Consider the following 9,768-nt stretch of genomic DNA (forward strand, 5'->3'; position numbering starts at 1 on the left):
GGTCAAAGTTCTGCCCAGCGTACACCAACGGGAGGTCCAACCGGGATCCTAAAACCTGGCCGGGATCCAACTGGACCACTTCGCATTTGTTTCATCCCAATTGGTGCAGGGGTGTCCAAATTCTTAACAAACAAACAGACCAATTAATTTTATATAAAAGATAATATATATACCAGTTTGTGTAGAAAAGTTAATAGTCTGTTTTCTGGCATTTGAGAGCAAATGGTCAATTGTTATTTGATCCCATACATTACCAGATTTTTGTTACAAACAGCCAAATAGTCGGATAGTTAGACCTAATTTTAAGGTGTATGGCCAGCTTTAGATAAATAGATATCTTTCTAGACTGGACCAAAAGTCTAGGGGGTCTATTCATGATGTTAATTATCGGGGTCCGGTAACTAACATTCTAACTCGCTGCGGACGCCGGAGCAATTCATCATTGCTCCGGTGCATAGACAGCTTATTTGAAAATCAGCTGTTTCCATAAACGGCCTTTACTGCTCTCGAGGCAGTAATGCTAGTGCGCATGCGTGACCTACAGGTCACGCATGTGCACAAAAGCCCCGTCGTCCAGCTGAAAGGAGCCAGACAGGGGCGGAGGGATCCAAAAGGGATCTTTCCTATAGGAAAGAAGCAGGTTGCGAGCCTGGAGCAGGAGCACTTGCCATCTGAAGATGGCGAATGCTCCCGCATTCAAACTCCGAATATATGAATTCTGTCCCCATACTAATGTATGGAGTCAGCGATCCATTCCGCCAGCGGAAGGTAAGTAGAAGATATCTGTGACACCTTCTTGATGAATGGCCCCATAACTTAATTTTTACAACTGCAGGTGAAAAATAGGATTTTGGTACATACCGATAAATCCCTTTCTCCGATTCCACAGGGGACACTGGAGTCTCAATACAATGGGGTATAGGAGTGGGCTAACCGGGAGCTGGCACCTTAACAAAAAACTAACAGTAGCTAGCTCCTCCCCCTCTATACCCCCCCCCCCCCCCAAGCCAGTCTAAAAATAACTGTGCCCGAGGAGAGCTGGAAGTAAGGAGAAGGAGACAGAAAAGCTACAATAACTACATCCATGTACTAACACATCATACACAGAAAGAAAAACGGTAACAGACCAATCAAACGACCTAATGCAACAACTGTAGCATCTTGCAGAAAAGAACAGCGCAGGGAGGGCGTCCAGTGTCCCCTGTGGAATCGGAGAAAGGGATTTATCGGTAAGTACCAAAATCCTATTTTCTCCTTCATCCACTAGGGGACACTGGAGTCTCAATACAATGGGGACGTCCCAGAGCTTACATCTCGGGTGGGAGAGCACTGAGAACCCTGCAGTACTGCACGACCAAACTCAGAAGCGGAGGCTGCAAAAGTATCAAATCGATAAAACTTAAGGAAAGTATGCTTTCCCGACCAAATAGCTGCTCTGCAAAGTTGGTTTAATGAAACCCCCTGAGCAGCCGCCCATGAAGGACCTACCGAGCGTGTTGAATGAGCGGTAATGGTACTAGGTGGTGGTCTGGAAGCCACCACATAAGCCTGGACGGGCCAAATCAAACCTAATAAATAAAGCGTCAGATTTACGGAGGGAAGCCATCCGGTCCACGTAAATCTTAAGAGCCCTGACTACATCCAATAACTTTGAATTTGGAGAATCATCTTTGAAAACCGGGACCACTATCGGCTGACTTATATGAAAAGCAGTCACTACCTTGGGAAGAAAGGATTTCTGCGTGCGTAACTCCACCCTATCCTCATGAAAAATTAGGAAGGGGGGACAACAGGATAAGGCACTGAGCTCCGACACTCGCCTTGCTGAGGCGAGCGCCAACAGCAGAACCACCTTCCAGGTTAAATACTTCATTTCTACCCTGTGTAAAGGCTCAAAGGTTTCAGACTGAAGGAACGTTAAAACTAAATCCAAATCCCAAGGTGCAATGGGCGGTACGAAAGGAGGTTGAATTCTGATGACTCCTTGTAAAAAGGTCTAAACATCTGGAAGCAAGGCCAATTTCCTCTGAAAGAAAATTGACAATGCAGATATCTGTACCTTTAAGGAACCTAGACGAAGGCCTGCTGTTAGACCGGCCTGAAGAAAAAGGAGGAGACCTGATGTCCTAAAAACTGCTGGAGGGTAATTACGTAGCTCGCAGCAAACAACATAAGCCTTCCATATGCGATAGTAATGCTGAGAGGTGACATCCTTCCTGGCCCGCAGCATAGTGGGAATCATGCTGGACGGGATCCCCTTGCCTCTGAGGACGGCCCTTTCAGTAGCCAAGCCATTAAACGAAGCTGCTGTAAGTTCTGATAAACGAACGGCCCCTGCAGAAGAAGATCCTCCTGAAGGGGTAGGGGCCAAGGTTCGTCTATTAATAGATTTTGTATTTGTGAGTACCACGCTCGCCTGGGCCAATCTGGTGCTACTAGTAGTACCTTAACTCTTTCTTGCTTGATTCTCTGGAGCAAGCGTGGAATGAGAGGAAACGGAGGGAAGACGTAGATGTAATGGAAGGGCCACGGAGCTGACAGTGCGTCCACCACCGCAGCTTGAGGATCCTTTGTCCTGGAGTAGAAGACTGGTAACTGGTGATTTACTCTTCACGCCATGAGATTGGCTTGCGGACAGCCCCACCTCAGAGTTAGTTGATGGAACACCTGAGGATTCAGGGACCATTCCCCTGGATGGATGTTCTGCCAACTGAGATAGTCGGCCTCCCAGTTCTCTACTCCCGGGATGAATATTGCAGAAATTGCTACTGCAATTTCCTCCGCCCATATCAAAATCCTGCTTACCTCCCTCATAGCGGCTCTGCTTTTTGTGCCGCCTTGTTTGTTTATATATGCCACCGCCGTGGCATTGTCTGACTGAACTCGGATCGCCTGACCCCTCAATATGGGCTGCGCCTTCTGAAGGGCATAAAACACTGCTCTCAACTCCAGCACATTTATGGATAGACTTGCTTCCCGTTGAGTCCAGAGCCCCTGAAAATGCTTTCCCAGGGTCACTGCTCCCCACCCTCTTAGGCTTGCGTCCGTGGTGAGGTGTATCCAATCCCACTTCGCAAATCTTCTTCCCGCCAACAGGTGAGAGGGATTCATCCACCATATGAGGGATGTTCGTGTTTGCGGCGCCAAAAGGACTCTCTGATGTAGAAACAGGTGGGACCCTGACCACTGGGAAAGAAGATCTAACTGAAAGGTTCGGGCGTGAAATCTTGCGTATTGTATCGCCTTGAAAGATGCTACCTTTTTCCCGAGAAGACGGATACAGAGATGTACCGACACCCAGCAATGCTGTAAAACCATGCGCACCAGGTGCTGAATGGGGGCAACCTTGTTCTGGGGCAAAAATACTTTTTGTTCCCTTGTGTCTAGTATCATTCCCAGAAAAAGCAGGCGTTGGGTGGGGATCAGGGAGGATTTCTTGAAATTTAGGATCCATCCGTGTTGTAAGAGAACACTCTGCGTTAGATGAATGTCCTTTAACAGGTGATCCCGTGACGAGGCCTTTATCAAGAGATCGTCCAAATACGGAACAATGACAATACCCTGACGATGCAGCAGGGCCATCATTTCTGCCATAATCTTTGTAAACACCCTTGGTGCTGACGAAAGACTGAAAGGCAGGGCCTGAAATTGAAAATGCGAGTCTAGTATTGCAAAACGAAGAAAAACCTGATGAGGGGGCCATATAGGTATATGGAGATAAGCATCCTTTATGTTGAGGGACACTATAAACTCGTCTTTCTCGAGACTCGCAATCACGGATTGGAGAGATTCCATTTTGAATCTGAAGACTCGCAGATAAGGGTTTAATTCCTTGAGATTGAGGATGGGCCTCATGGAGCCGTCCGGCTTGGGCACAACGAACAAACTGGAATAAAACCCTTGACATTTCTGGTGGGATGGAACCTTCATTATTACCTGAGACAATAACAGTTTTTGTATTGCCTCCTGGATAGCTACACGTTTTTCCGTAACCTGAGGTAAACCTGTCTTGAAAAAACGAGAGGGAGGTTGTATTCTGAAATCCAGCTTTAGTCCCTGAACAATGACATCTCGAACCCAGGCATCCTGACAAGACTGGTTACAAATGTCCTTGAAACGTAGGAGCCGAGCCCCTACTCTGGGGTCCCCCAAATGAGAAGGGAGAACGTCATGCGGTAGGCTTTGCAGCTGCTTTATCCTGCAGTGAGCTGGAGGCAGCTGAAGACAATGCTCTACCCCGGCCTCTAGTACCCCTGGAGAATGCTGGGCCTCCTCTGGCACGCCCTCTAAATCTCCCAGGGGCACGAAAGAACCGAAAGGACAGACCTGCCGAGGGTCTTTTGGTAGGAGGAGGGGTAGCAGATGGTAAATAAGTGGACTTTCCACCTGTAGCTTGTGAGATCCACTTATCTAATTCCGAGCCGAAAAGAACCTCCCCCGTAAAAGGAAGAGCCTTGACTGCTCTCTTAGACTCTGCGTCTGCTTGCCACTGACGCAACCACAGAGCCCTTCTAGCTGACACAGCCAATGCTGAAGATCTGGCGGATAGACTGCAAATGTCCTTTGACGCTTCCCCCAGGAATGCAGCTGATTCTGCAATCTGCTCAGCTAACTGAATGAGGTCATCGGGTTGTGCACTGGACCTAATCCCTTCCGCTAGCTGCAAAGCCCAATTCTCAATGGCTTTGTTCACCCAACAGCAGACTTGAGCCGGACGCATCAAAACCCCTGCTACAGTGTATAGAGATTTTAATGTCTGTTCCAGCTTCCTGTCCGAGGTCTCTTTTAAAGCAACAGCACCCGGCACTGGAAGTACTGTCTTTTTAGAAAGACGGGCTACTGATGGGTCTACCGCAGGAGGAGTTTCACACAATCTCCTACTGTCCTGCGGAAAGGGGTAATAAGAGAGATATTTCTTGTTCATTTGAAATCTCTTATCTGGGTGTTTCCATGCAATAGAGAGAATATCATCCAGCTCCTCCAATGCTGGAAAGGTAACGGACTGCTTAACCCTTATACCAAAAATAGACGGTTTTGCAGTTACCTCTACCTCCTCCAAATGTAACACCTGTCGTACTGCTGTAATCAAGGCCTCTACCCCTTGTGATGCAGGTTCAATTTCCTCAGTAATCTGAACCTCCTCCTCCTGCACTTCCCCCTCCTCTTGGTCCTGAACAACCTCTTCGTCTGATTCATCCCAATGTAGGGGATTATGAATCAACCTTTTACTAAGGACCTGAGTAGATGCGGAGGGAGTCTGGGACATTGCTTTTGTAAGACCCTCTGCCGATCTTACTAGAGATCGGGCCCAATCTGGTTCAGCTGCTGTCAGATTCAGCCTCTCCCTGTCTCTGAAAGCTGCTTCCAACTCAGATGACAGGTTGGATATAACTGATGTTAATTGATCCGACCACATAGGCTGGCTCACATTAACAGAGTCCTGAGGCTGAGACATGCAATTATCACACAGTAAGGAAGCATTAGGCTGTCCCTGTGTGAATATTTCCCCACAAGTCTTGCAGGAAAAGGCCTTTTGGGCTGCCTTAGACCCCTTGATACACATTACTGTTACCACACACACACACACACAGAGACAGAAAAAAACAACAGTAGTAATCACAATCGCACCTATGACTGACTGAGAAGGGGCACAGAAGGGGATAAGCAATGCACTGTACAGCGCTAGTTGAAAAACGCTGCAACAATAATAGCAAGGGCTGATAACTGAGTTCTAGCCTGACTCCAGACACAGCCTGCTCCTTCACTTAGTAGTGCTCCAAAATGGCCCCTCAGCATTCTTTAGAAGCGCTGAGGCTGATGGGAGGCAGAAGCAGAAGAAAAAATGTAGGCTCCGCCCCCCCCCCTATGGCGCCTTCCGCGCGAGCGGCAACTGTGAAATGCCCACCTATTATAAAGTCCTGGCTCCTCTGCTAACCAGGGAGCCAGGTGACACTAACCTTGACCCTGCCTATGCTGCTGGCGGCGGGCATGTGCTGTGGGAACCCGCTACGAGCACTGCAACCAGCGCGTATCTGGGTTCCCCAGAGACTGAGGTCTCTGTAACAGGAGACCTCAGTGCAAACCTTTGTGCAGCAGCGGTGAAATTGAACCTCTGTATACCCCTGCCTGTACCTTCTAAAATCCTACCTATAAACCTCTAAGGATGACACTTAATTTGCGTACGCAGTCATACAATAAATAGAGACTCCAGACTCAGAACATGTGGTTCCAAAGCACAAAGTATTATTCAAGTAAAAGTACAGTCAGTTACACACTATGATCTGTGTACAATTTAGCGCAAAGGAATTATACAGACCCAAGTACAGTATACATATGCAGCGCCTCTGGCCCAGATGTTAGGTATCAGCAAGAAACCCCTCGTCCATCAGCATTCAGCATGAAGACTAAAAACCCAGTGTTTGAGCACACATGTTTATACCCCCCCAGAATAGACAGGACAATAGAGAAGTTTGTTGCTGATATCATTGGTTCCCAGAGGGGAAGCATTTGTTACAGAGCATTTAACAGGCTGGTTCAAATAGACCCACCCAGCCTTTAACAACCGGGGTCTCTTCCCTCCCGCCCCCATGCTACATCCTAACAGTTGTTCATTAAATATACATTTTGTTGCTTGTAGTCTCTGCGGTTCATAAGTTGAGAATGCATGATGCGATCTCCACACCGATAGTACCGGAATTCTGTTGAAAGAGTACGCATCAGTACGAAACCAAACACGGCTCTCTTAGCATGTATAAAACCTTAGTTATCAAATATCTTTATTTCACAGCATTTAAACTAACTGAACCAACTTAAATCTTATACTTTAAAGCTTATTAAACCTTATGTGTGAATATGTAATGTGTGAGTATGTGGGGTTTGATATAAGGATGCTAGTTAACTTGGGGCAGATGCGTGCACATAAAGCTAATAAAACAGCGGATTCATACCATGTCCTATGCATTCGCTAATATGCGACTAGTTAACAGCGCAATTGTGCTTATTAATGTGTGTATGAGAAATGATGCACTTAAATCTCACTAAGTGAATATCTAGCAATGTGACATGCTGAGCCTGATAGTTCCACATGCCCCCTCTGTCAGCAGGCCCCCACCTTTCCCAGGCTTCAAAAGAAAAACTCTTTATTCTCCCAGTCTCTTGTGTGAATGCAAATAGCCCAGCTACAAGACACAGACCTTCTAGTCTTTGAAGTCATTCATTGCAGGAAGCTTGCTAATGTAAGGTGTGTATTCGAGCCAGGCCATCTGTAGTGAGAGCAGACACTGTCCAGGAAGCTTATCTACGCAAGCTAGTTGTCACATGGCCATTTGCTCTATTCATCTAATGCAATCCAATTTTGACATACTGTAAAGCCATTTCTGAAATATATCCTTTATAATACGTAAAGTCATGAAATAGGCTTTTGGTGAATCGCCGTAACTTATGGCGACGGTCACAGATGCATTCGCATGATGCTAATAGTATTATCGCCACATGTACTAAAGTGTGAGATTTTGCAAAATGGCGTCGCTGCGATTCAATTTTAAACTGATCTTGTCTCAGCCAATAATCCAGTTTCGACAGTCCACCCTTTGATAGCGAACAACATGCTATCACAATCTGCTATTAGAGTTTAATTTAGGCTTACAGTTACATACTATTTAGTGTTATTATGGGATGGCACAAGGTGATTCTTAATCCATCAATAATGTGTCTCTGGTTGGGGACATAAAACTACTATTATACGCACACCGCAGATCTTGGAAGATCATGTGAAAGGTGTGGGGATGCACCAGTCTTATAAAAGCAGTCTTGAAGGGGAAATTAGACTTTACATTATCTGAGGTGTTTTAAAAATAACATTTCAATAATACATTCTATGCATGTCTAAATATAATACATTAAATTATGGTATTTCCTAGCTCAGGGTTGTAATGCAGTTTTGTATTTACCTCGGTATTCATACTGGCCACCATCATAATTTCATTCTTTCGTTTTACTCTATTTTTATATTTTCCACACTTCAACACAATAGGAACACACCGGACGCATATGCCAATTATTATGATGACAATTAGTATAAGGATCAAGAATTTGCCTATGCTGGCGATCACTTCCTGGAGCCATTCCCCTAGACCTGAGAACCATTTCACTGGGTTCAGCCATGAAACCCATCCTTCTATCTTTTCCCCTACTTCAGCCACTAAAGCATTATGGTTCTTACGAAACTCCCATTTTAGCTGCAGAATTTCATCCATCCTCCGGTCTATCACCTCCTTAGGGTCGCTGGTATCATTGGTGACATAGGTGCAACATTTTACTCCAAATTGGGTGGCTAACATTACGCAATACCCTCCAGTAACAGCAGTTAAATAATTCAACACTAGCCTGTGTTGCACCAGTTCTTTCTTGTACGCTTGCAATTCTCTCCCTGTATACCTGAATGTGTCATCGTACATCTCGGTGATATTATCTATCAATTTAGCAAGATCCCGAATATATCAAAAATTTAGTGTTCCCCGAGCGATCCTGGTGGGATCCAGTGCTACTAAAACTTGAAAGCCAGTTGTCTCACTGATTAACTAAGTGGCTTTATGCACATCACCAGGTATCATGTTTCTTTTGCCTCTGTGTTCATATTGCGTGTGAAGATATGGTGATGGTGTGTTTTTATGTATACCAAGCATTTCAACATGTGTGAGGGTCATAACTTCTGGGACTACTCTTCCCCGGTAACACAAACCTTCGGAACTCGAGGAGAGCCATTTATATGCTCTTCTTCCATGTACAAAATATATATTATCAGGGAGAACATAAGGGATGGTATGCATCATTATCATTAAGCACATTTCTCTTGCAAACAATCCTATTTCTGGGTTTTCCATCTGGTTCATGCAAGTCTCTGGTTGTATTATTTTAGCACAATAACCATCTGGCACCTTACCAATAATTTCCTTGGTGGAACTCAGTGTATACCGATACTTAAAATGTTTCCCACTAGATTTAATTGAGCGTAACAGATCATGGTTTATGGACTCATTATCAGCTCTTTGTGAGAAGGTCATCGTCTGATTATTCCCCATCACTTCCCAACCTCCGTGTTTATTGGGGTTGGTTATGTTTAAACACAAAAGTGATCTATCTACTTGGAACTGATAGAGTTTGAAATGAGGTGGTTTGGATGAGAGAAATTTTCCATCCAAGGTTTTCCCTTTTTGTAATTCTAAAATTTCCGTGATATTCAGCGGAAATGGCACCAACCCTACGTTATGCTGTCCCTGTGGCACATGTGAACACACCCAGCAATCAGTTTGATTTAACACTTTGCCTACCATGCTATGATAATCCTCTAAAGGATACCCATCCCAGTACGGGTTATATTTAGGTTGGCACCGTTGGATACAGTTCTCATTAACTAGGGACCCACAAAGCTCACAAATACAGGAATCTTCAGACGATAAACCTCTACACCTTCCCCGAGTATCCAGAATGACAGCTCTCTTAACAATAACAGTACTAAGATTGGTCAGACACTCCCCTGATTGGCATTGCATTCCTCCTCCTGACTCCACTCCATCAGCTCTGCCATCAGCTCACATTTCCTTTATCGGTCCCCCATCACAGAACCTGGGTATCCCCAAACAGATCATCACGACAGAAACTTCTGGAAGAAAGAACTAGGATGACCACAGCAGACCACTCCATTGCTGGAAGCACTGATCTACACATTTTTTTTAGCTCAGATATCTCACCATCACCTTTTTGATCCTT

General features: G+C 45.3%; 1 pseudogene; it reads right to left on the reverse strand.

The window, feature by feature from the left end:
* Nucleotides 1-1,996: 1,996 nt before the first annotated feature.
* Nucleotides 1,997-3,795, reverse strand: LOC148525658 (uncharacterized; annotated as a pseudogene).
* Between the last annotated feature and the right edge of the window lie 5,973 nt (nt 3,796-9,768).

Source organism: Taudactylus pleione, unplaced genomic scaffold (assembly GCF_031769625.1).
Source record: "Taudactylus pleione unplaced genomic scaffold, aTauple2 ptg000102l, whole genome shotgun sequence".
Taxonomy (NCBI): domain Eukaryota; kingdom Metazoa; phylum Chordata; class Amphibia; order Anura; family Myobatrachidae; genus Taudactylus; species Taudactylus pleione.